The sequence below is a fragment of the Rhinolophus ferrumequinum genome, chromosome 9, assembly GCF_004115265.2.
Source record: "Rhinolophus ferrumequinum isolate MPI-CBG mRhiFer1 chromosome 9, mRhiFer1_v1.p, whole genome shotgun sequence".
NCBI classification, from domain to species: domain Eukaryota; kingdom Metazoa; phylum Chordata; class Mammalia; order Chiroptera; family Rhinolophidae; genus Rhinolophus; species Rhinolophus ferrumequinum.
Window position 1 is genome coordinate 60,601,331 of NC_046292.1, and position 27,221 is coordinate 60,628,551.

Below are 27,221 nucleotides of genomic sequence, written 5' to 3' on the forward strand. Positions count from 1 at the left end.
ATTGTAGGGAAGTGCTGAACAAAATCTTCACCATGCCCTTTGAAGATTTCTAGAATATTATCTCCAGGGAAACCCAGGCAAGTAGCACTTCCTGGGTCATCTAAAGGATTCTATAAAGGCCCCAAAATATCTTTCTCAAACTTCCAGAAATATTGCCTGTTGCCAATTTTCACTGTCCTCACATTAAATCAAATGCCAAACCCTGTTTATCTCCAGATACTGTTGCATCAGAATTCTCCTCACCATTTTCACTGTTACTTACCATTGCTAAAAACAATGATTTCTCCTTCAGGAAACTGAAGGTAGTTCTGACAACGTTTCTTCCATGTGAACTCTTTCTCCACTTCAGTGTATTTCATACAGTGTTCAATATTCCCACTGAAAAGTTCAGATCAGTTTGGTGGATTGCTCCAAAAGCTATGAACGTTTCACATTGCCAATTAAATTCGACATTCAAGGCAATCGACCCAGCATTCAAAGTCGTTCATGATCTGGCTTCAATCTCTCTTACCAAGGCATGTTCCCCAATACAGTTGACCCTTGAATGACACAGGTTTAACTGAGCGGGTCCACTTATACATGGATTTTTTTCAATAAAGACAGTCGACCTTTCCTATTCGGCAGCTTGGCATCCACGGATTCAACCAACCCCAAATCCAAAACAGTATTTTCGCATTCCCAGCTACAGTTTCGCAACCGCGGATTCCCAACCACAGATGGAAAATACTGTTTTCAATCCACAATTGGTTGACTCCGGGGACGCCATGGGCCGGCTGTCTGTAGTTCAGCTTTTGGAGAGTCAAAAGTCATAAGTAGATTTTCGACTGCACAGGAGTCAGCGCCCCTGACCACGTTGGGATTCAACTATACTTCCTAGGGACTTCAACAGTAGGTTACTAAGTGTTCTTACCTATCATTTTCCCACCTCTGTGAATTTATAGAAGCTGTTTAGTTAAAAGGAAATAGTCTCTCTTCCTACCCAAGTGCCATAATACAGGTTCCCTAAGAAACAGACTCTGAGACATGAATACAGAGGGGTTTAATTGGAGAGGGCTCTCTGGAATGCGACCTGTAAAGGAGCAAGGGAAACCAAGCTGTTTGGGCAGAGGTTAAATTTGAACTTGGATGAAATTGTGGTTGGAGAACTCAGCTGATCCCACTAAGAATTCAGAAACTGAGAAGGTCTTTTAGAGATACCGGTATGTCCAATTTAGGTAGAGGAGCCAGGCAGGCCTTTGTACTCTGTGTGGACCAGTCATTGGATGCTGGCTGCCCTGGAAATGGGGCATGGCCTTTGGCAAGGCAGCTTTCTTCAACTGTGAGGGAAGAGAGAGGCATATAAATAGCTGTGAATAGTCAGTAGCCAACAATCAGGCAGATCCTAAAAGCAGACCTGCACAGCACAACACACCCATTTCATCTGACCCTTGTGCCGTTCAGATCTTCTTGTTTCATAAAGCTGGTTTACCCTACCTAGAAAAAAAATTCCAGAATCCTGGTTGGTCTCTTTTCTTGGGGTAACTCAGCAGAAGAAGGTGAGTGGGACAAAGAAGAGCTCAAGACTGAGTCTGATACCCATTGTCCTTCCTCCAATATCTGCTGTTGATTTCCCAAACCCTGCCTATCACCTCTGCTGAGTTTTAGTAGTTTATCATGTAGGATGAACTAGATTTTAATCCCTAATTTCTCAGACCATGGCTGTTTCCTTTTTCCTTTACCATCAGATTGTTTCGGGGAGTACCAAAAAATGCCCCAGGGGATCACCTGGTTCCTATTCCATTCCTCTTTGTCCCTATTGCCCTACCTCCTGATTATAAGGATCAATTAACTTAGAAAACTTACTCTCCATGCCTGTCGGTCTCTTGGCAAAAAGCTTCTGATGTGACTGGGTGTGAACCATCACAAAAAAAATTAATTTTATTCCCCTGGAGTAAGTGATTCCCCTCTAAGAACTAGCATTTCTAGACATTCAGAGCCTTGAGTTACAATATAGGAAAGCACACAAAACTTCCCAAGTAGGTCACTAAGAAAGATGATAAATGAAACCACTTATATTTCTACCTCTTGATTCCCACACTTATGTATTCCACCTACTGGGGACACAGCACCCTATAATACTCATGCATTTTAATTGACTATTGCATCTCATTAGTGGTATCTTTCCACACCTAGTATCATCAGAAAATTAGCACCTCAGTTGTACCTTCAAAAGACTGTTCAATCAGCAACCACTCAATGGTGCAATATGTGATAGGACCAGTGTATCCCCTGACTATGTGCCCACTGTTACACCTTCATTGGTGTAAAGTAGCTTCTTTGATCCAAGAAAATATTAGGCAAGATTCTATATTAGTGGATCAAACAGTATCAGGCAGTGGTACTGGCTGAGGTTTTGAAAGCTGGGAACGGAAACCCATACCAGGGATATATGACAAATTCAGTCAATGTCAATCCGAGCCCTTTCCAGAGTTAAAGAAATACTATGCGATCACGATCACCTTACCATCAAGTTGGTGGTTGATCCCCTCAAGGGCTCCTGCCATATCATGGGCTTGTAATTGGTTTCTGTTATTGACATGTTAGACTTTAAATAGCAATAGTAGTTAGATCAGTTTTGGTAAGTAGTTGCACATATGTTGGAGTTCCACCCTTTCCACATGGCAACTCAGTTCATAAGCCCATTTTGGTAGTACTTGGTTATGGCTGGTGACAAAAGGCTGACTGATGTCAACTAAGCAATGCTGTCTACTTGGTTGTTTTGTATCTTTTCCATAGTGGATGCTTGTCTGGTGGAAATTAACAAGCAATGCAAAAATCGCCTCACTTTATGCCCACTCACATAAGTCTATTCACATCCCTCTTCTCTAGACATCGTTACTCTGAATATTATTTTCTTTCTCTTTTCCAACTACCTAACCAATGAGCTGAGCCATTTAGCACTGCCCACAGCTCATATATAGTCTCAGCTGAGGCCACTTCTATTTGCACATAAAGTGCTTAACTAAGTGTCCTGACCAAAGCTATACTTAAGAATTTCCTCTTAACACACTCTGTTGGGGCCATTCCTGAGTGGCACTCTAGTGCCCACATTCCAAACCAACGCAGCTGTGAAACATTTTCAGCTATTTTTCTCTTCTATCACCTGGTAATAAGGGACACGTCCCCTCCCCATATAGCCATAGATGTGAACTAAGGAAAAAGTGACAACACAACCCTGATATATGACGAGGGTTCCTGGGCAATCTGTTCAAGTCCCTTGTACCCCATGTCTCTATTCATGCCCCAACCCAGATGAATTACTTCCATCTTACAATGGTCTGTGACTGGGCCTGCCCAACCTTATGACTTAGTGGGTCTGCGAGAAACCAGCTCACAATGGATATCTCTGGCCAATGAACATCTGATGTCTTCTGGTCAGATTCTCCATGTCTACCAGAACTCAGTAGCACACAGAAGCTGTTTATTTGAATCGTGTATCACTCTGTGCTGCAGATGGCATGACTGGTTCCAGATTGCTTCCTGTCCCTATTGTGATTCCACTTTGGAGTTTTAGCCACCAAAGATACCTCTAATACCAGAGGATAGGCCAGACTACGTAGCCCAAGTGGCAAGCTATTTGAACCGCAGCCTGGGTTGCACAGAACATACTCCTTAAAGGTGTCAGCTGACACTCATAGGACCTTGGGAAATGAATATTTTAATCAAGAAAAGAGACTTGGGTGATACACCAACTCTGAAAGCCTACATGAGATTCCATCTTTGTTCTTCCAAGATGGAAATATTTTCTCATTGTTCCTCTGAACTTTCATTGAACTTTGCTATAAATTTCTTATAACAGTTTCTATGTACTACTATATTTATAGATAAATCAAATCTTACCTTTTATATTTAAAATTTCTTGAGTGCAGAATTTGGGTTTGATTTATCTTTGAATTCCTTACTAAGTCTTTCTGTACTTTTTCATTGTGTAATCAATATTTGTTTTATCTTGGAAACTTCTATTCATCTTAGATCTCAGCATACAAATCATTTCTTGAAGAAACTTTCTCTAATATCCCAGACTCAGAAAGGTTATGAGTGTTCATAACGTCTTGCACATGTTTATCGTTGCATTAATTACAATTGCATTTAATTTGTCACAGAAATAGTTGCTGGTAGGAAAAAAAAAATTCTTGAAGGTAAGACCTATCTCTCCTTGTTCACCATTTTATCTACAGAAATTAGCACAGTGCCTGGTGCATAACTGGTTGCTTATGCTTAATAGTTATTGAGTGAGTGAACGGATGAATGAATTGATGGGTGAAGACGAAAATCTCCTTCAGGATAAAAGTCACCTTTTAAAGAATAGAAATTAGCAGTCATTCCTGAACTGGTCCACGAGATTGCTTTCCTCTGAAGTCTACAGCAGGATCAGCAGCACCAAGGGCTGCTTTGATGAGAAAATGAAAAGATCAAAGTATTTTAGGCATTTTTGACTGTAGGGCCCAGCTGAGTGAAAGACTCCAGAAAGGCTGGTCTTTTGGAAGACAACAGGAGGACCTTGCGCCTCTGAGGTTAAAGATAAGATAAAGAGGCACTTCTGTATGAACTTGGGGTATGGGGAAGAAAATAATCCTGTTGGAGCCAAACATTGTCTTGTTTGCTGTTTGACCACATCCTTCCAGCAATGATAAGAGGACTAGATTGAGCCATCTTAAAACCGTTATAGCTAAACCACTTCACTTTGCCTTTAGAAAACAAGACCACAAGGAGTAATAGCCACATAGGCTTTTTTTTTTTTTCAGTCTTCCTTGACCAGGTTGCATTGTAGCAATAATGATCACATTACAATCAGGTTGACTCATGATGTGTGTGTGTATACATATATGTATGTATATATAATACTTATATATCTAATATCTAATGTGTATACAAATATGTATATATATATATAATATTTATTTATTTATAAACATGTATGTTCCACCTATCAATGTGCCAATGAGTGTTATTTCATTTTAATATTTTTTGCCTTGTGATGATAGAGCATGGACTTTGGCAGCAGGATATCTAGGTTCAAAGCCTGGGTAAACTACTTGTAAAATGAGCTGTCTTTGAAAATCCACTTAGGATAGCTTCCTCATCTGTAAAACTAAAGTTAATAGGAAAAGCTACCTCAGAGCTATTGTAAAGAACAAATTAAGGAATCAGTACAAAAGCACTTTGTAGCTAGTAAGTCACCACTTCTTTGATTAGCTTTGACAGCCATGCTCAATAAAGAACTTTATCAAGGCATTTATTGATAAGGTTACATGCTTCTTGTGAATATTTTATTTGGGGTAAAAAAACTCCATCATCAGCTAAATGATTATTTTAAGCAACAAAAGTGCTTTAGAAGGAAGCACCTGATATTAGCAGGGTACTGGCAGAAGCGCTCAATGACGGCCTGATAACTAACTGGTTGATGTTCATGGCGATTAGGCCAGAAGTTTAGGGGGCATTTTCAGTTGTTGTAAAGCCTGGTTGTTTCCAAATATAACTTAACATGCATTCTTTTTACATTGTGTATTGAGATTTAGGAAAATAGTTGACTTAGTTCCCCAAGTCAAACTATATACGCAAACTTAGTCTTAGTTTCCTCGTAGCCAAATACAGTCCTTATTTTTTATGTCACTTATTTACAAAGAAATTCTTAGAGTCTACAGGTCCCACGAAGCTTCTGCTAAAGTAATCTTCTGAGTACATTTGTAACCACTTGGAGCCCTGTGGCTTCTGCCAATATGTCTCTGAGGGCAGAGCACAGGCTGTGCACAGGCAAAGCTCTCTTCTAGCCCTAACTCTTCCCGATGGCACTGTGAGTTTGGGCAAGCCCAGGCATGCCTGTGTTGTCATCTACAAAATTAGAAATCTATTATTTCAACTAACGTTTACTGAGCAGCCACTATAAACAAGGAGCTGTGCAGGGGACAGGCACTGACTCCAGGACGCCTTTGACAGAACCTAGTACTGGTGTTCTGTTTTTGGAATCTTGAGGATGCTTCCTTCTGCACTCAATGCATTTTCTGCAGCTTTCTCCTCATTCCATTCCCTCCCTTACAGTATATTTGCACATATATATGTGTAATATATGTGGACATAGCTTGTCTTCCACTCAAGGAAAAGCTCCTTTGAGTGCAAGGACTCTACTATAAACTTTTTATTTTTTACCTCCTGTTCTCGCCCTTAGCATTTCACCAAGCAGTTACAAATAGTAGGAACTAGGTAAAATTTAAGTATATAAAAATATTAATAGCTATTATCACAGGAGAAATCAGGTAAATGTCATAATAAAATTGTAAAGAATTTACTCTGAATAACTAGCATTTATTAAGCTCCTGGTGTGTTATCTCAGAAGGCAACCTCATAAGACAACTAAATATCCCCATTTTTTAACTAAAGGATTCAGACTGGGTGTAATCTAATAATTTACAGATCAGGCCTGGATTCAAACAAAAGCCTGCCCAGTTTCACATCCTATAATGTTTCTAGGTAATCACGTTTCCCAGGGTGTCGTGAGGAAAAACATCCTAGAGAGAAGGGTTAGAAGAGGTTTCCTGAAACTGGTGATTGAGATAGATCTTGAGATTAGACAGGATTCTGAAAGAGAGAGGAGATAAAAGCATGACCAGCAAAGGGAATAATACAGGTCAAAAATTGGGGAGCTTGGCATATGATTGGGAAAATAGTAATCCAGGTCAGCTATATAGGGTATGGGATATAACTAATGATCAAAAAACATTATGGTAGTAATTGAATGCAAAATCATTTATACACTTCTGTTATTTTTAAAACATATTTATCAAGTGATATTAGCCCCCTGTTCAAAATGCTCTAAGGACTTGCTGTTTCATTCAGAATCCAAGACCCTATCTGTGTGATCCCCATGGCGGCCCCACTGAACTCAGTAACTACCACTCTTTCTCTCCCTTACTCACTTAATTCCATCCATACTAGCTTTCTTGCTACTTGCTCAACCCACCCAGGCCTCACTTCGGGTGTCTACATTTGCCATTGCTAAGAAAATGTTTCCCATTCTATCGCCTGATCTCTGGATATATTCCAATTTCAGTTTAACTGTCATCTCCTCAAAAGTTGTCTTGCCTAGCTATGCTACCTGAAATAACAGCCCCTTTTATTCTCTAACCATTTATCTAGCCTACTTTCCTTCCTATTACTTGTCTCTACCCAACATTAAAATAACTGTCAAGGTCATCAAAAACAAGGAGCATTTGAAACACTGTCATAGCCATGAGATGCCTAAGGAAACATGACAACGAAATATAATGTGGTATCTTGGATGGGATCTTGGGACTTTGGGTAAAAACTAAAGAAATCTGAATAAACTATAAATTTAAGGTTCATAGTGTATCAATGTGAGATGGTAATAATAGGGAAAACTGCGTGTGAGGGAGCTCTCTGTACTATCTTTATAATTTTTCTATAAATCTAAAAGTAACCTAAAAAAAGTTTATTTTAATGTGCGTGCGTGTGTGTGTGTGTGTGTGTGTGTGTGTGTATTTGATTATTGTCCATCTCCCTAGAAACTCTTGTTCACTGCTTTATTACCAGTCTTAGAACAATGTCTGGCACATAACAGACATTTAATAAATATATGCCTAATTAGTTAATCAGTTAATTGTGTTTTATACCTCACACAAATCCTGTGATGGGCTCCATGATCTTAAGCACTATTTGTTAGGGTACACACATGGTCTTAAGCACTATTTGTTAAGTTATACAAAGAGCAAGAGTTAGAACCAAGATTCAAACTCACTTCAATCCACTCCCAAGTGTGTGTATTTAGGACTGAAAAGGGAGATCAGAGTACTGGTTTTGCACTTAGTGTAGGTGCAGCAGGGAACCATGGAAGATTTTGAACAGAGATAGTAGCAAAGTGGATCTTCAAAGCGGAGAATGGATTGAGTAAGAAGAACAGAGCCAGTGATGGGAAGGCCAGTTTGAAGATTATGACAGTGATGTAGGTGAAAAGGAATGACATCTAAGCTAGGTAGCAATGGAATAAAAAGACATGGATGGGTGTAAGAGACATCTTAGTCTAGGTATATACAGGACTAACAAGTGGTCCGTGGTAGTAAGCACGGAGAAAAAATAAAGATTAAACTGAAGTTATGAACCTGGATGTATAGAGGAATGCTGACATCAGTTAGAATGAGAAGTAGTAATTCCTCTCTGACTTTGTACATGTCCACATATCTTATTTGTTCGTCATAAGCAGTAAATAAAATATAAATATAGAAAAAAATAGGAAATTATTTTAAAACGTTAAAGACATTCGTCAGTTGGGGCCTGGGAATTAGTCCCCCTACCCCATTAGTTCTGGCTGGTCAAATGACTCAAACAACACACAGCAGATTAACAGGAGAAATTCAAAGTTTTAATACATGTGCATGGGGAATTCACATAGGCATGAAAATCCCCAACACAGTAAGGCAAAATACAAGACGTCTTTGGAGGAGGGAGAGAAGAGGGGACAGGGTATTAAATTTCAGAAGTGGGAATGGGTGATTTACAGGTCGATGAGGAAGAGCGGAACACACATGGGAGGACTATTCCTGCTGGACAGCTCAGAAATAGTGGGACAGGGTGGGTAATCTAGCAAATATGCTTGGAATCTTCCTGACTAATACTAAGGTGTCAGTTCTTAGGGTGATCTAGTCTAGGCTCCTTTCCTAAAGTTTTTTTCTATCTGAATCTCTTTAAGAGAAAGGGGAAGTAAAAAACTCTTACTGAGTTTGTTCGGCTTTAACTGATTTCACTTTGAAATAATCTGCATGCTAGAGCGGCCCATTTTGGGGACACTCACTCCTGACCTCCGCAAGACAAAATGTAAATTATTTTTACATGATTTTTATTTAATAAGATTTTTAAGTGAAAAGCTATAACAGTAGAGTTTATTATGCTGTCTTAGTATATGTTTTATTTTATCTGAGAAAGCATATGGAAGGTTTTAATTTTTTCATGTTTTAAAATATAAACCTTTGGTTGTAATAATAATAATAAAAATAATAATTTAAAATTTCTGTAGAAAGCATATTGCAACCTCTATTCTCCACATCAGTCTTGGGGTTATTAAATGATAATTGTTACCGTTACTTAATATCTATCTGAGACTAGCATACATACAGCCTACAGAACACAAGAAAGATGTTACCCTGGAGCAAAGTAATTTTTTTATGATCAATATGCTGTCATTAGCAGAATGTTTATTTTAGGCATCTGCAGACTTTTTATCACCTGAATTGTGGTTTATAAATATTAACCCATTGATCTTTGTTGCTCTTCCATCCACTACAAGCGTTTCTGATAAACATCATCACTTCTTTTCTTGTTGCTGTTAGTCAAGGACAAAACAATAAAGCAAACCTCTAGATATCTAATGATTGGACATGGTTATAGAAAGATTCAGAATCCAAGGTTGTCTAACCACATCAATTCCTCAAGCTGTCCTAAAGGATTACCTCACAGCATATCCATAAAATCCACACTGATAATATGTTCCTTTAAATGAAAATGTAGAATGAGTACAATAACATAACATACATATTTTACTCTTCATTATGACTTGTGACTTACGTATGCTTTAAAAATTATCAAATGACATGCCGAAAATGCACTTGATTTGTTTCTTAAAGATCTGTTGCCATATATTTTCTTTTTCAACTTTTAGCAGCAATTTATTAAGCAAGATTTCCCAAATTATTTCCTGGAAACATGTATTTCTATTCTATATGGTGTTTATTACACTGGATAACAATGTGATTTCATTTAGGTAAAGATCAGCTCTTCGAATGACCCAAATAATATACCCTTAAAAATGGTAAAATAATACATTGAGAGGAATCTAAAAAATCCATTACTTTTTTCCTAAACTTGGTTTTACTCAGTTTGTGTGGATTTCCTAATAGAAAGCTTTATTTAGCCCATTATTTCTCTAATTTATTTTACTAAAGTAAATCTGACAAAAGACTGAGGCCTGAGACCAGCATTTGTGTCATATTTAATGAAAATTTAGAGCACAAAAGCACTTCAATTTTTCATATTTCCTAATGTGTACTGAAAAATGGGTGCATATTTGTATATTCCTTTTGATAGGGTTCAAATTAGCAGTGAGCTTCTGAAAATCAGTGTTTAGTAACTTCAACAAATGTCTTTTAACCAGCTTATCTTGAGCAAAACAGAGACTTTTAAATCAAACTTTTATTTCATCTATTTCTTTCTTTATTACTGAAATGAATAAAGTAATTTTGTATGGAAACTTAAATGCTTATCAAAATTGGGAAGCAATAAGTACAACAATAAAACCATTTGTTAGAAGCTTCATATATTATTGTATCATTTTATTATGACTGGAGTGATAGATTTGTCTTTTCATAGGGAGTTACATGAATTTCTTAAGCTGTGAACCCAGACATGTCATGTCTGTGCAAGGCAAAGGGCCAAAAATTATGTCCAGTTGAACTAACTGAAATTTGTTTATGCAAAGGAACTTTAGAACTAGGAACCAACAGCCCCTTTCACCACTTGCAATACAAAAAAAGACTCTCAGTAAAAGGTTTGACAAATCCACATTCAGTTCCATATGGTCATTTATCCTCCCTATGTCTTTGAAAGTAAAATACTGTGAAGGCAGCATTTGAGTTTTTGGTGACAAATGACTTTTCTCAATGGAATCAAAGGCTGTGGCCATCTGCAATGAAATAGATGAGCCACAGCTGGCTTTCATAGTAATCAATCCTGACTGCAGCAGGCCTGTGGCACTTCTGGATTAATTGTGAGAACCTACTGTGGCAAACAATGCTGACTAGTTTAGTCACATTGACAAACACTTATTTCTCATGTTTAGATATCGACTCTACCTCATGTCCTCAGAGGAAAGGGAAGAGATGGACACCATTGTGGGGACAGAGCCCCAAAAAGCAGTTTCCAGGCTCTCGGCCTCACGTGGAAAGGTGCTGGCTCAGGTAGTAAATGGCCATCGACTGTGATCAAATGGCCATCAGCTGTGGCTAGTTGGCCGTCAGCTGTAACCAGTGAGCCATTGGGCACTAATATAACTGCTGTGGCTAGGCTAATAGAAAACGGGAGCTAGCAAGAAGATGGTGGCTGAGTCTGCAAGCGGCGCAGTGAGGGTTGAGAATTGTGTTGCTCCTGGTTCCTGTGTCTCCAACCCAGCTGCCAGTGAGAGTATAGTGGTATGACTCCCCTACCTATGGCTCCGTGGGTGTTCCTTTTTGGCCTCACCATGTCCTGCGTTCTTATGTGGGGAGCGCGAGCTGAGACACCCCAGGCCGCCCCGCACGACACATGGCGTAGTCAGCAGGATCCCCTGCACTACAACCATCCATATACTTGGTCACTAGTGGACACCTGAAAATTCAGAAAATCTTTAAACTAGATTTGGGGACCTAAACTATCTACATGATATGCCATAACTGAGACTGTCAATAAAATAGGAAACCATAGTTTACTAGGGACTTCAAGCATTGCTTCCTCAACCTACACATGCATCCTAAAGAAAACTTCTTTACCAATAACTTCTGCTATCTGAACAGTAAACCACTCAATTCCATATTTTCTCGTATGTCCCCCAGGCATAGATGTTTCAACCAGGTATGGACACCAATGAAAAGGCAAGCAGTTCATAAGCACGGTAGTGATGTTGGGGCCTGTCAATCACATTCTTCTTTTGGGAATATGGAACTGAGAATCTAAAACCCTGAGTTAGTTAGCTGTGGAGAATTAAGCTTCAAAGTTAACTAATCTCTAAAGCTCAATAAGCTGCTATAGGCCAAGCATTAGTGGCAGAAAAGGAAAAATAACAGTGGCTAACAAGTGATGCTTGCCCTGTGCTAGACACTATGCTGAATGTTTATTATCTACTATTTAAGCCTCACATCACTATTAAGCCTGTTGATAGATGCTGTGATCCCTGTATAATTGAGGAAAACTCTGAAATTTGGAGATATTAATTAAATTGTATGTTTATTCTGGGGCCTCGTGCGATAGCTTCTGGTGCAGGCTCAGGTCACCAATGCCTGTGACTGGCCAGGGATTAGTCACTGGTAAGAGCTACAAAGTGATCCGCGGTTGTTTTTTGCCTGTGCTAAGCCAGGAGGCACATGGGAGAGGCCACGTTGCGAACTGAGGACTGCTGCCACCGGTATTGGGCCTGGGGTCGTTCTGCAAAATGCCAGGACACCCCCAGGCCCGCTGCCACCTGCCAGCTCCCTTAAGGTTTAGCCACTGATAAAGCCTTGTGTGGTATACAAGTTGAGTGAGGCAGAGTCTCAGGGAGTCATAGAGTGGAGAGAGTTGTGGTCACCAGGTTAATGTAGACTCTGGTTTGGTGCCAGTGCTGAACCTGAATCTATTCACCAAAAGAGCACACTGAGGCCAGTTGCTGCCCACCTGGGGTCTCTCAGACTCTGATATTTTTCCAAGAAAGAGTGCAATAAGAGCATGGCTGGCTGCTCTTGGAGAAAGTGCCTCTGGTGTTGGAGGAGTTGGATGGGGTGGAGTCCTGTGAGTAAGCAGGGCGCAGCTGTGGAGCTCACCAGGCCAATCAGATTCAGATTTGGCCATAAGTGGAGGAGGAGGGTTCAACACAGGAAACAGAGAGCCAGCCTACCAGCTGCATGGGATGATGACCCCTCACAGGGAAAACGCCAGCTCTCCTTCAGCCCTCGTCCCAAAGCCACAGACCTCAGTCTGCCCCCTGTACGTCTCCAACACCTCCTGACTTACTGTCCCTCTACTGTAGCCCAAGGTAAGTGCCTGGGAGAGAGTCTGTGCATGGGCCGTTTAATAGGAAGCCTGGTTTCCCACTGCCTTCCATCCCACCTGGATGGTCAGAATCCCCACGTTTTTCATAGCCAGATGTTGGGGGGGACTCTTCATGGCACGAGTATTCTGGACTGGGGAGGCCAGTGTGGGTCTGAGGTCCCTCGCTTCTTTGCGAGAAATCTCCACCGCCAAGATATCCTTCCCAGTTCTCAACTGCCACACGGAGGTTTCCGGTTAGCCAGTTCCGTATCTCCGCCCCTCCTACCAGTCTCGACCTGGCTTCTTTATGATATCCTTAGGTATAAAACTTCTGTTCAGCCAGACCTCAGAGAGTTCTCCAGGTTGATTTTTCTATAATTTAGTTGTAATTTTAATTTGTTCATGGAAGGAAGCAGGCACAGTATTTTTCTACTCCACCATCTCAGATTTCCCTGAAACACTATTCTTTGTGTAGCTCTTGAGCTTTTATTCCCATAGGTCTAAATGATCATTGATATCTCTTCTTGGGTTCTCATGAACCTCCACTATGTCTCTCGATTGGTGTATAGTACACAATAGTTTGGTTAGAGCAATGGAGATAATTAAGGTAAAGGAAATATTTATCTTCATTTCTTCAGATACAAATATTTGTGTCATTGTTTGATGATTCGCTTTGATTTCAGAGATTTGACTTTAGCATGTGTTTTATAGGATATAGTGACTATGACTAAATGTGACATTTGGATTTTTTTCAACAATGTTCTGCTTTCCAATTTATAGGAACACCCAAGACCAAATCAGAAAAAGATTTATTTATTATTAGTAATCTACATGATATGCGAATATACATGTGCTTCTTCTTCTTTCTAGAATCATTTTCATATTGTGAGAATTTAAATCTGTTCCAGATGAATAGGTCACTAATGGCTTCAGCCCATTATGTTTCAATCCTGTAAACAAAATCCCAATTTGGGGACAGCAGAGCCAGTCCCTTTTCCCATTCTTTATCAGCTAGTTTAACTGTTACTCTAATGATGAGGCATTGGGGGATTTATACCCAACCTTCTCTTCTCAAAGCCTGAATAAAATTAGAAAAGATGAAAAAGGCCTGGATGACTCAGATAGCACAAATTTCTGAAGAATGCTGCTGTCTTATATAGGAGTGACATTCAAAGGAGAACAAAAATGCTTTATTATTTTACACTTTACATTATCTTTATATTGTAATGAGCTGGATTTTATTTTCCTGAGCTCTGTTTGAAGATGGGAGTTTTAACTCCATTTTCAAATTGGGAAAGTCTAATTTCAGTTGTTCAAAGGCAAGATTCTTCAAGGGCTCCATCACTGGTTGGCTCTTTTTCCTCTGTCAAAACAAGATTTCCTACATAACTCAATTGGCTAATGTTGCTTGCAACTTTCCAGGGCCTCCATGCTGTCTGGGAGTCCATCAGCATTCTTCTTTTGTTCCATGTTCCACAAACAGACAGTACAATCAGTGTTTCTTTTCCAGAGAGTCAACTACTGCTATGTTTGGCAGTAGTTAACTGTTTACGTAAATTGATACTGGAACAGAAATTTAAGATGTATAATGAGATACAGAAATAGTTCCTTAGCATTTTCCATTATTTTCATAATGCTTTACCATCATTCTCCCTAAAATTGTTTCTCTTTGTTTTTAAGGGGGGAGAAGGGGAGAAAGGGTTATTTACTGTAAAAATGTAGACTCCTTTATTCTCTTTGATATTGTTCAGAAATTCTGTCATTATACACAAATTGTTGAGAAGATTTACAGATAATCTTTTCTCAATTACCTTAAACTCATTCCACTGTATTTTTCCCTTAGGATTCCCTCACTATAATGGAATTTCAAATATATTAACAGATTTTGCCATTGATCTCTTTTTGTGTTAAATAACTATTATATGTTGTATCCATATGTGTGAAATAATAAACATTATTTAAATATATACACATATATATTTTATATAATTCTACTCATTTTATAGCATTTTTAAGGATTAATAAGTGATCCATGATACATTTGTATTTGTTTGAGTTGTAGGGCTTTTTCTACACCAAAAAGAAAAAAAAAAAGCCTTCCTTTTAATGTGATGAATATATAATGTATGAATTATACATTGAACACATGCATAATGGAATGTTAACTATAGCCACAATATCTTTTTTTTTAGAGTTTTGCCCAAGGTTCCAAAGGCTAAGATCAACAGATGCTAGAATATCTATGTAGAACATGTTAAAAAGTTGTGAAACTAGTTTAGCAATTATGCCTTGAGGGTACAAACAAAGAAGTCAAAAGATTGATAGGTTAAGGATTTCTTTGAAGACAGTTATAGATGTGTAGATGAGATCAAATGAAGAAACTCCTTGATAGCTATTCAAAACCCCTGACATATGTCCTTGGAGTTTGAGAGTTAGCATAGGGAGAAGTCCCAAATAAAGGGGTTGGCTAAGCAGAGCAGGAAGAGCAGCAGTGCTCTCAGAGGGAGACAGCTACTCCTCCACCGAAAAAGTAGAAGAGGGGAGCCGAAGGGCAAGAATACAGGAATTTTTCTCTGGGCCAAGTAAACCCACAGAGGGTAGCCAGTCTTGAGTCAGTTTGAAAAAGATCTAAGTAGAAAGTGGAGTTGTACGCTGAACGCAAAAGCTGATGGTTGATTTTAGGAATTCAATCAGAGCTAAAAATATAGTCCAGCAGGAGAGATTTCTGAAGTAGCTACAAAACTTTCCCTTAAAAGAAATAGTCAATGTTTGGGTACCTGCCACACCCAGAGAACACCTGTTCCAGTAGTGGCACCTTCAAATACTCCCACTACTATTCCTCACCTCACTCTGACTTGGGGAAGAACAGAAGAGGGATGGAATGGTAAGATAGGGCAAGAGTGAGGAAGCCTCCATGGCTGCTTCTGCATCACAGTTTACTCAACTGAACCAGGTCCAAACTGGTGGTTCCAAACTTTTAAATTAGAGGAGAGAATGAGACTTTGATAATCAACTGAACTGTATTTTAAAACCTGGAACAAGATTATGTGTTGTTAAAAAAGAGTGATCTGGATTGTAAGAAAATATTGGGGCATGGAAAAACAATTGAACAGAATATGAATATGTTGAAAGAGAAATTGAACGAAGAAAAGAACAAAATCGTATGCTACTTAAAACCCTACAAAGTCCAGCTCCTTTAGTATACACATACATTGAAATGTCTAACCGCCGTAAACCAACATATGGTGGTTAACAGCATATATACAGATACAGATATAGATACATATATAGATACAGCTATACACAAAAACACACACATTTAAGAAAATGAGTCTACTGAAGTAATACTGCATATTCACTTCAAATGTTCTCAGAAATATGAAAATGTCTGCTTGTGATAAATATTATAAAGATAAGACAGAATAAGAGGGTTAGAGAGTGATGGAGGCAGAGTTCTATCATGCTATCAGGGACAGCACATATAACAAGCTGTCATTTGCGTAGAGCTCTGTCAAACTGAAGGAGTACATGTTCAGTTTGGGGGAAGATCATTCCAGCCAGAGGATGCAACATATACAAAGGCCTGAGACCTGACCTTGCTGGTTGTGTTCAAGACCAGTGAGGGTGCCAAGGGGTTGGAATGGCTGGAAACAGAAGAGGATGGTAAGAGGTGTGATCAGAGAGGTACCGTGTCAAATAGGGCCTCTCAGGCAATGGAAGGGCTTTACATTCTACTCTGGCAGAAGGGAGGATATTGGAGGATTCCAAGCAGAGGAGTAACGTGATCTGATACTCATTCCTAAAGGCTCACTCTCATGTTTTTTTTTCTTAATTACTGCATATGTTTTGGGGTAAGGCAGGGCATGCACTGTCCAACTGACTATGTTTCACTATGCTCGCTTGCTCTATTATCTAACACTAGGACTACTTCACTCACTCACTCACTGTACCATCTTAGCCCTCAATGTCATTTGAATATGTAACCCTTATGCCAGGCTCTTACAATTTCTACCACGTGTTTGCCTTTTACCACGCAATAGGAAAACACTTTTAAAACATAAGCTCCTAAAACATAAACCCTTCGTGTTTCTTTTTTTTTTTTTTCCCCCACTTTTGATGCGCCAGGTCTCCCCAGCCATTGCTATGTTCACATTCTGAATTGTAAAGTGGTTCTAAAACTTGTGAGTCTTTGGGCACTTGCTGCAGCTTTCAGAATAGTTTAGGCCTAAAAAGCAGGATACATCTGAGGTCTTGATCTTATTGCTAATTGGAAACCTGGTTAGTTCTAGAGATGTGTCTAATGACTCTTGAAGAAGAACCAGGCAGAACTGGACCAGGACTCATACCTAGACAGGGTCATCCTTAGTGAATGAGGAGGCCAGCATCGTAAAATGCACTTTCAGACTCCAAAACTTATTGTTACAGAAATAAAACCAGTGGAAAATTCACTTCCAAGATGGACTTGAAGAGGAAAAGAAATATCCAAGGAGCAGTCTAAATATATTTAGAAGTGGGAAAAAAATGTTACCCATTTGTTCCAGTAATAGCATGTGTAAAAGTCAAGTGTGATGGGGAAAATAGGACCTCAGATTTTCTTTTTCTAATAATGTCCCCTCCGTTCAGCTGCCTCCTTGGGTTCCAAGCATGGTGGGGGAGTTCAGAACTATCATTTTCAAGCACAGGACCTACCAGATACCCCAATATAACATTGCATGAAATCAAATATGTCATAGATAGACAGATTTGGGCATTTAGTTTACCCTCCATGGAATTCCCAGAACTGGCTCAACAATACTCCAGAATTGAGCTCATAGAGTCTATAAAATTCCCCAAGCAAATTTAATTCTTATTTTCCCTGTTTAATATGCATTACCAATTAGATTTATTAAGCATGTACTATGTGCCGAGCACTATGGGCCCTGGATATTAGATTTTGAGTGTAACAAGAATAGTAACTATTCTGCCCTTGATGAATGTTTTAGTAGAGTAGACATAACTATAAATAGATAAATGGTACTGTAGTCTATTAAGTCTTATTACTAAGGTAAAAAGTAAAGTGTGAATACACAGAGGACATTATTATGCTGAAGGGAGAAGGTTGCATGCAGACTTGAGCACCTCACATTTCACTTGTCACTTTACATTTTAACTCACACTAGAATCCAGGAAAAAATAATTTCATGTATCACAAATCCTATAAGGTTGTAAGGTTGTAAAAGTAACATTGAGGATGGGTTTCAACGACATCTTAAAGAAATCAAACTTCATGCTATAGCAATGGCAATCCACTGAGAGTATTTAAGTAGAAGAGATACATCTCCACACAGAGGCATCATGGGTCTTGCAAACATAACATGTTCAGAATTATTCATTTCCTTCCCATCTAATTATTCCCTGAATCTTTGCCATCTCTGACGGTGAGTGACATGACCATCTACCCACCGCTAAAACCAGAAACATAGAAATCATTTCTTGAATCTTCCTTTTTCCTCATCTCCCATTATCAAATCTCCTTTTTTTCTACCTCCAGGTTTTATTTTGGATATGCCCATTCCTATTTATTTCCATTACTACTACCCTAGTCCAAGCCACCTTCGTGCTACATCATTACCATGGCAATGACCTCTTCCTTGGTTTCCCCTCTTCTACTCATGCCTTGCTCCGGGCCGTACTCTATACTCCAAGAGTGATCTTAAAATAGAAACTTGATGAAGCCACTCTAGTTTACCCATGTCCCACCCTGAGGCACCATGCAAACCTCTCCAAAGTCCTCATAGTATATTTAGAATAAAGTCAAAATCCCTACCATGGCTTTGAGACCCAGAATACTCTGGCTTTCTACCTCTCTAATTATGCCCCCTGCCACTCTTTCACCCAAAGTTCCAGCCCCAGCTCTTTTTTTGTACCTAACCTTGTCAGACATTTTTTTTCCATACCAACCAAGGTATGGCGCGTGATGTTTCCCCTCCCCACAATGTCCTTTTCCCTATCCCCCATATGGTGACTTTTTATCTTACTCTTCTGTTTTCTTCCAAAATCTGAAATTTCCCTTGACCGTTCTGGTCTTCCACTCATTTATATCATAGTACCTACTTCACGTCTTTCGTAAAACATGTCACAGTCTATAATTACATAGATGATGATGATAGATAGGCAAATGAGAGAGAGAGAGAGAGAGAGATAGAGAGAGAGAGAGAGAGAGCAGCCTGCAGATGGCTGTTTTTATTTGTTTAATGTTTGCATCCTCCATTAGACCACGATACTGCAACTTACATGTTGTCTGTTTTGTTCACTGGATCTTCGACATCAAATTGTTCAATAAATTTTCATTGAATGAATGAAATACCTTTCTCTTTCTTCATCACTTTTGTTTCAATTTATGTAACTAATTTGTATATGTTTCTAAATTATTTTATTTAGGTATCTAAAAATTTCCTCCACTGACCACTTTCTTCTAGACACAAACAAGAATGGAAGAGATGACATCCTACACAGCCTCTTTTCACTGCAAAGCACTAAGAAAGCAATATTACAGGATATTTTCAAATGCTACAGTATGTTTTTTAATTCCCAATGACCACTGCATTTCTCCTATTACCATGTCTGATCAATTTCTACATTGGAATTTTTTTATTGAAATACATATGCACTTATTATTCTGTCATTAAAATGAAGCAGTTAACTTTGCTTCTCTAGTGTTTGTGTCTTGAGCAAAATTTTATAAAGAAAAATTCCACTTAAATCTTGTCCCAATACATAAAGCGGTACAGGTAATTTTTCACTGTAAGTACAGTACACATAAACATTTTTCTTATGTTATTTCACTCCCAGTTTCTATCCAAAACATTAAAAAAGACTGCTCTTGTAATCCTTGCAGAATTTCAAGTCTTAGCCAAAGAAGAAAGTCCCAAAAATATTTTACGAAATCCTGTTTGGGCGCTATTCCCAGTCTAATTTTGCAGACCAAGATGTTTGGACAGTCTTGGTGTGCCTGGGATAAGCAGTTGAGAATTTTTATCCGAATTAAACCCAAACTCCAACTCTAATTAAAATACCACAACATTGTTAACTCCTTGACTATTAGATATTGGTTTAGCTGAACTAATTCCACTTCTGGAATAGAGCCTCTCATTTATGTCCCTGCTGTTGCTTGTATTTTTATTTCAGCTCTCCCATTGCTTTTCAAAGGATAGAATATTGTCCCACTTTTTGTTGCTATGCAAACATCTCTGGGGTTACATAAAGAAAGCATAATTACTAAAGCCAGATAACACAGATTTGGTGACAGGAGCTTCTGGAGCTTTCCGTTTCATCTATTTTTTTTCCCTCTGATGACTAAGAATGGTCAAAAACAACTATATGCATATTATATATATATATAATATATATATAATTACATGTATTATATATACATAACATATATACATTATATATTATATATGTATATTATTATATATAATACACAATATTATATATGACATATAATTTTGTATATTATATATAACACATAATATATATAATAATATATACTGTGTTTCCCCGAAAATAAGACTTAGCCGAACCATCGCCTCTAATGCATCTTTTGGAGCAAAAATTAATATAAGACCCGGTCTTATTTTAATATAATATAAGACCGAGTCTTATATAATATAATAGCATAGTATAATATAATATAAGACCGGGCCTTATATTAATTTTTGCTCCAAAAGATGCATTAGAGCTGATGGTCTGGCTAGGTCTTATTTTCAGGGAAACACGGTATGTAAGTGAATTTAATTAAATGTTGGTATTTAAGTCATTAAGTTCATAGTCCTCTGTGTACAAAGCATGAACTGACAAGATTAGTGCCAGCTCTGTATGTGTTTATGTGACAAAGCTACCAGTTGGTAAGAATATGCCCTAAATTCTTTGAAATCACGTCAAAGAAAATCAGCAAGGACATTCATTCTCTGTCCCTCCTCCCAAGACTGCTTTACATGTGTATTCACCTTTTGATATTATTTCCTTCAAAACTTCTTTAAGCCCCTAAATTTTAACTTGCATTACCTGTTGCTAGAGTGGATACTGGTCCCTCATTACTATTTCACTCGGAGTTCTGGGGCCTAGTATGAAGTCAAATGTAAAGTGACAAGTGGAAACCAAGGGACTTCAAAGTACAAATTGGATATGATCTTCTTGCCATAACAGAATAGTGGCATTGTCCTGTAAAATTAGAGCATGTATGCTCTTCTACTCCAGAAAATTAGCAGCGTGAATTCTGTTCAACAGCTAATGGGAATTCTGGGGAGATTTGGAAATGTTCCCCAGAAGTAGCAGAAGCAGGGAGTTCCCAGATCCCTCATATAAATACTTTCCTCAAATCATAAACATATCATTTATTAAATTGAACAATTATTTACTGGGCATCTCTTCAAAATGTTGGGCGTAAAGCAATGAAGAAAAGTAAAACATCTCTCTCTCATGAAGCTCACATTCTAGGTGGGAAAGCAAAGAGTAAGTACAGCATAAATTAGCTCTGAGGATAAGTGCTGTAGAGAGAAGTAAGGCAGGGAAACAGGACAGGGCTGGGCTGGGGATACGGGTGTTAGGATAGAATTTCAATGGAGTGCTCAGGGAAGTCTTCACTCTGTGAAAGACATTTCAGAAAAGTCCTGAAAAACAGTCTTGCAGGTAGGATACCTGAGGGAAGGGCATGCTAGAGAGAGGGAACAGTGAATGCAAAGGTCCTGAAGAGGACGCATACCTTATGTGTTGGAGGCATAGCAAGAAGGCCAGAGAGGCTCAGGAGGAAAGCATAAGGGAGAAGGTGTAGGACATTATGTCAGAGGGCCAGGAGTAGGGGGAGGAGGGCAATGTAGTGTCTTACAGGGACTTTGGCAGTTATGTTTTACTCTGAGTGAGATAAGAAGTCATTGGAGATGTATGTATTCATTTCCTAGGACTATCTTAACAAATTACCACAAACTAAGTGGAGTTAAACAAGAGATATTTATTGTCTCTTAGTTCTGGAGGTTACAAGTTCAAAACCAAGGTGTTAGCAGGGCCATGCTTCATACAAGGATCCTAAGGGAGACTCCTGCTTTGCCGCTTCCTGCTTTTGGTGGCTCTAGGCCTTCCTTAGCTTGGGACGGCATCACTTCAATCTCTGCCTCCGTGTTCACATGGCCTTCTCCGCTATTACTATGTCTCCTTCTGTCTCTTGTGAGGACTCTTGCCATTGGATTTAGAACCTATCCAGGTAATCCAGGGTGATCTCATCTGGAGATCCTTAACTTTATTAGATCTACAAAGACTGTATTGTTCAAATACAATTACATTCACAGGTTTCGGATGTTAGCACGTAGCCACCATTTAATCCATTACACAGAGTTTTGAGTAGAAGAGTGGCAAGATCTGACTTGTGTTTTAGGAGGTTTATTCTAGTTCCCGTGGTCAAAAAAAAAAAAAAAAAAAAAAGACAGTAGAGAAACAGGAAGACTACAGAGCAGAATCCAAGAGAACAGCACACAGCACACAAAGCAATAATTCAGGTGAATATGTGGCCTGTACACAAACAGTAGTAATGGAGGTGGTGAGAAGTGATTGGGTTCTAGATATATTTAAAGTAGAGATAACAGAATTTATAGACTATTTCATGTGAGGTATAAAAGAAAGAGCAGAGTCAAGGGTGAATCCAGGTTTGGGGCCTGAATATCTGTGAGTTACTTTTGATGTATATGATAGGAATGCCTCCTTTTCTATTATAAAGCTTTTATATTGCTGGGGTCAAGGTCATTAGCTAGCTGCTACTTTTCCCCCGTCAAGTCTCAGGTTGGATGTAATTTCCTTCTGACGGTCTTCCCAGACTTCACTAGATTGGATTAACATGTCTGGATGTTCTGCACGATAAGTTTATCCATACCATAGCTCTTTTTTGTCATTTATCTCAGTTTGCTTTTGCAAATCATCCCAAAAGTAGGTGACTTAAAACAAGCACAAGGTATATTTAGCTCATGGTTTTGCAGAGTGACAACTGGCTTAGCTTGGCCCTTTTTCTGGTATGAGTCATGAACCACTGACTTTGGCTGGATATACTCATGCATGTGCAGTTAACTAGTGTTGACAGGGACTGGCTGATTCATGATGGCCTTAGGTGAGATGGCTGAGAGACTCTCCATGTGGTCTCTCATCCTCCACAGGCTGGCCTGGGCTTGCTGGCGTGACAGTCACCGGGTTCTAAGGGTCTGAGAGCAGAAGCTGCAAGGCTTCCTGAAGTCTAGTTTCAAAATTGACACAATCTTATTTCCATCAAATTCTGTGGGCCAAAACAAGTCACAAAACCAGCCCAAAATCAATGGATGAGGAAATAGACTCCACCTATCTGTTGGAGAAATTACTAAGATTGTAATTTTTTACAATCTATAGAATCATTTAATATAATTGCTTATTTTGATGTCTATCTTCCCTGCTAGCTATTTCCCAAGTAAGGAAAAAATCCTTTCTTTTCTCACTATTATATCCCCACACAATAGATATTGAATACATATTTGTTAAAGAAATGAATGAATGAATGAATGAATGGATGGATGGATGGATGGATCAATTGGTAGATAAACTGAAATGCATCTCAGTCTGCAAATGTCATGATCTGCCTCCGTCTGCTTGAGTTCTGCATCAGCTTCTTTATGCACTCAATACCTAGAACAGGTATTGAGTGGGATAAATTGTTGCTCCAGTCAAAGATCTGAATTAATATAAGCATGTGCATGAAATGGTCAAAATAAGCTTTATTTTTTAAAAGCAATGTAAATATTGGGGGTAACTTTTTAAGGGAGCTAGATACAGTTTGTTTTATATTAACCTAAAACAGTGATTTTTTAGTTTTTTTCGTATTTGTATATGCAATTTAATAATATACTTACTTCTTTAGTTATAGAAGTATTATGGAGGCCAATTTTCTTTCTAGGTTCAGAGTTCAGGTAAATCTCTTCTTTATATATGTCACTTGGGACTCTGCAGAAACCAATTTTTCTAAAGTATACTTTTCTTCCTTACTGATGTCCATCTCAGAATCTTAAAATGCAAAGAATTCATTAATGGTGATATGACTTTATTGTTAAACAATGCCATTGTCTGGGAAACTCTGAGCATTTTACAAATGGAATACAGTGCCAAGTTGTTACCCTTTTTTGCAGGAGAAACATTTAAGTGCCTTGGTGATAGAGATAAGAATTGAATTTAGAATCCCTGTGCCCCGTCATTTTTGCTAATGATTTTATTCCTAAAGCTTCGCTCATTTTTCTCTGCTACTCCATATACCACAAAGAATTTACACTACCTACCAGTAAGCTCCTTTTAGACTCTCTTACGTCTTTCAAACCCTCCTTAATGTGAATTTCTTTCGGCACTGAGCCGGAATGTCTTCCAGGGCTTTATTGATCTAAGTACATCAACATGTTGTTTGTGCTGCTTGTCTGTCTGTTGCAGTTAGTCTATTAAGTCTACTGGACTATTCAATTCTGTGTTTGGTAGTGTGCCCATGTTTTATACTCAGTACACCAGAGATGTGGAAACAAAATAGTAATCTGAGAAGCAATTCAGTGAGCGCAACTCCTGGAGAACCTGTAGCTCTCCAGGAAACTCCTATTGTTCCAAGAACAAGAACATCCTAGAAATAGAAGCACAGTGAGGAGCTATCTAGGAATTCTATGGATATAGGAAAAATAAGAGCTCAGTTCTTTGGAAATTGAAGGGAGGGGATAGGAAAGAAGGAAAAAAGTTGGTTCCGCATCAGGTAAATACTGTTGACTGTTACGAACTTCTGTCTGCTGGGAAGCAGACACTGAGAGGAGGTGGGGGTCTGATTCACTGAGGGAGCCAGGCCTATGAAAGTCAGATGATGCTAGACAGGGATGGGCAGGGAAAGCCTCAGAGGAGTCCTGGACTGGGCAGAAACGGATAGGCCTTAAGAGTCCCATTATGCTTAGTTACTGTCTGAGGGCTGGGTTGCTGGTAGCTGTCAGCTCACTTCACTCCTTACTGCAAAACCACAAGATTTTTCCTTGAAGGGACATCAAAGTGGCACACCTCCTTGGCTGCAACAGAACTTTAAGTAGTTTTAAACTATTTGGGAAAGAGCTGAATGTTGAACTAAGCAGCCCTCTTTCCATCTCCATGGGGGGAAATGGGGGTGGGGGGGAGGTCGGCAATCAAAAGATAATTTAGAAGAATCCTAATGTATTCAGTCATTTTGTTAATCAGCATAATTTTGTAATCATTTGTGGTTTGGGTGCCCTTTTTGGAGGTTTTACTTGTCATTGTGTTTATGGGAAATTGACAGTTATTAATTGTTGTAAAGCTTGAACCAGTCCTTATTAGAATTCAAGTATATTTCCCACTACTGAGTCCAATATCTATGTAATCGTTTATCTTACAGTGAATTTTACTGTAAGTGTAATATTTACAAGAAGCAATTTGTCATTCCTGGGTTAAGTATAGAAACTTCAATATATTCTGGATAAATATGTCCAAATAACTAAGATTCAAGCAATAAAAGCAAATGGGAAGCTTATCACATAGCATTTTATATTGGAGTTGAGAGGTTTGACTGCCATCATTATTGTTTTCATAAATATGATTTTCCAATTATTAACCATCATTAGTATTAATGGCATTAATGCTGGTAATCTGTCTCACTGAGGATTTCAAAGTGCTGTATTTTTTATGTGCTAAATGAGTTGCAAGGCTCCAGCAGTGAATCCCACTCTGATTTGCTACATCCCAAAGTCTCCAAACACAATTAATTTTAATTCATATATGAATATGCCATGCAACACTTTAGGTTAGGGAATGGGGTATCAGACCCTCACAAACAATTCTGGAATATTTCAGCTCCCTAAAGACTAAAATCTCTAATCTAATTGGCAATACATCCTCCTTTCCTCCCTGAAGACAGCACTTCCAGTCATTTAAACATTGTCCTATGTATGTGTTTGCGGGCTGGGGAGCCTGGACCCATGCAGAAAGCACCCAGAGGCAGGGTAAAGACTGAGGCCCAAGGCTGAAGTCCAGGGGTACAAAGGATCTTTTGTGACTGTGCCCTGCGCCTCCTCTCTACCATCTGCTCCTCAGTGCTTTCCTCACTCTCCACTCACATCTCCCTGCATTTCCCACTCATCCTTCTACGCTCTACTCTGAGCACGCTCCCTGGATTGTCCCAGCTGGTTGTCTCTCTCCTGTTGCCCTTCCTCTAGACTCATGTTCCGACAGCCTTCTCCTCTTTCATGACCTAATTTGCCCCAACAGCTCCCACTGCCTTCAAGAGTCACATCAAGCATTGCCCAACTTGTAAAGGCTTTCTTAATTACCCCGACTGTATTTGCCTTCCTTGTCTTCTTTCCTTGGTACTTTGTACAGATGTTCTGGTATTAGAATCAATCTGCTTTCATATTCGTTTCTATCATCTCCACTAGAAATGAAAGAAAAGACCACCCGTTTTCATATATGTAGCCCAGGTTTGTGCTAACAAAACACTCAATGCATTTTTGTTGACTGAAGGAATGAATGAATGAAGCCTTCTTCCTTATCCCAGTGCACCAGGGGCCAGCGCTTCCACATTACTCGCTTAGTGCCTGCTACAGGATCTCTGGAAGATCCAACTGCACACAAGCACAGGTATAGCCCCATCCCATTAGAACTTCATCCCCACACACTGTTACACACTAAATGTAACCTTCTCTGAACCTTTATTGAAATCTGGCTTTTCCTTGGCGTTGCTGATCTTCAGGTAGTTACTGGAAGAAAGTATGTCTGATGGAATAATTAAAACTACTATGAATCCATGTGTTACTCTAAGTATAGACGTGTTAATGTGTTAATTCTGCCAGTAGTATGTGCATTGAAAAAGAGAATGGGAAGCCAGTAAAACACAGAAATGAACCCCTAATGGTGGCATTTCAGGAACTAGGAGAGGACAGATGGGAAGATATTTCTGGGCCGAGAGCTTCTGGGTGCCCTTCACATTGTACCACACAAGCCATTTCTTATTTCTGTACAGAAGGTTGGATCTGCTGCTAAAACACTCTCTAGCTCTCCTGAGAATAGTGTTTCTATTTCTGTCTTTTGTAAAAAGGTAGAGGCACCAGTCCTTCTGGTTGTCAGGGACCAAGAAGGAGCCCTTCTCAGACGATGGCAGAAAAAGCCAAGGAAGGACAAGGCAGTTGCCTGTTTTCTACATCCAATAGACTCTGTAATAACCCTTTCTAAGTTCAGAGAGAGAGAAGCAAGCTCTATGGAAACAGATTTATAATAATTATAAAATAGCTTACATTGATTAAGTGTTTACCCAGGTGCTATGCTAGGTCCTTTCCTTTAATCCAGGGGTGTCCAAACTGCGGCCCGCGGGCCAACTGCGGTCCGCAATCCATTGTTAATTGGCTCGC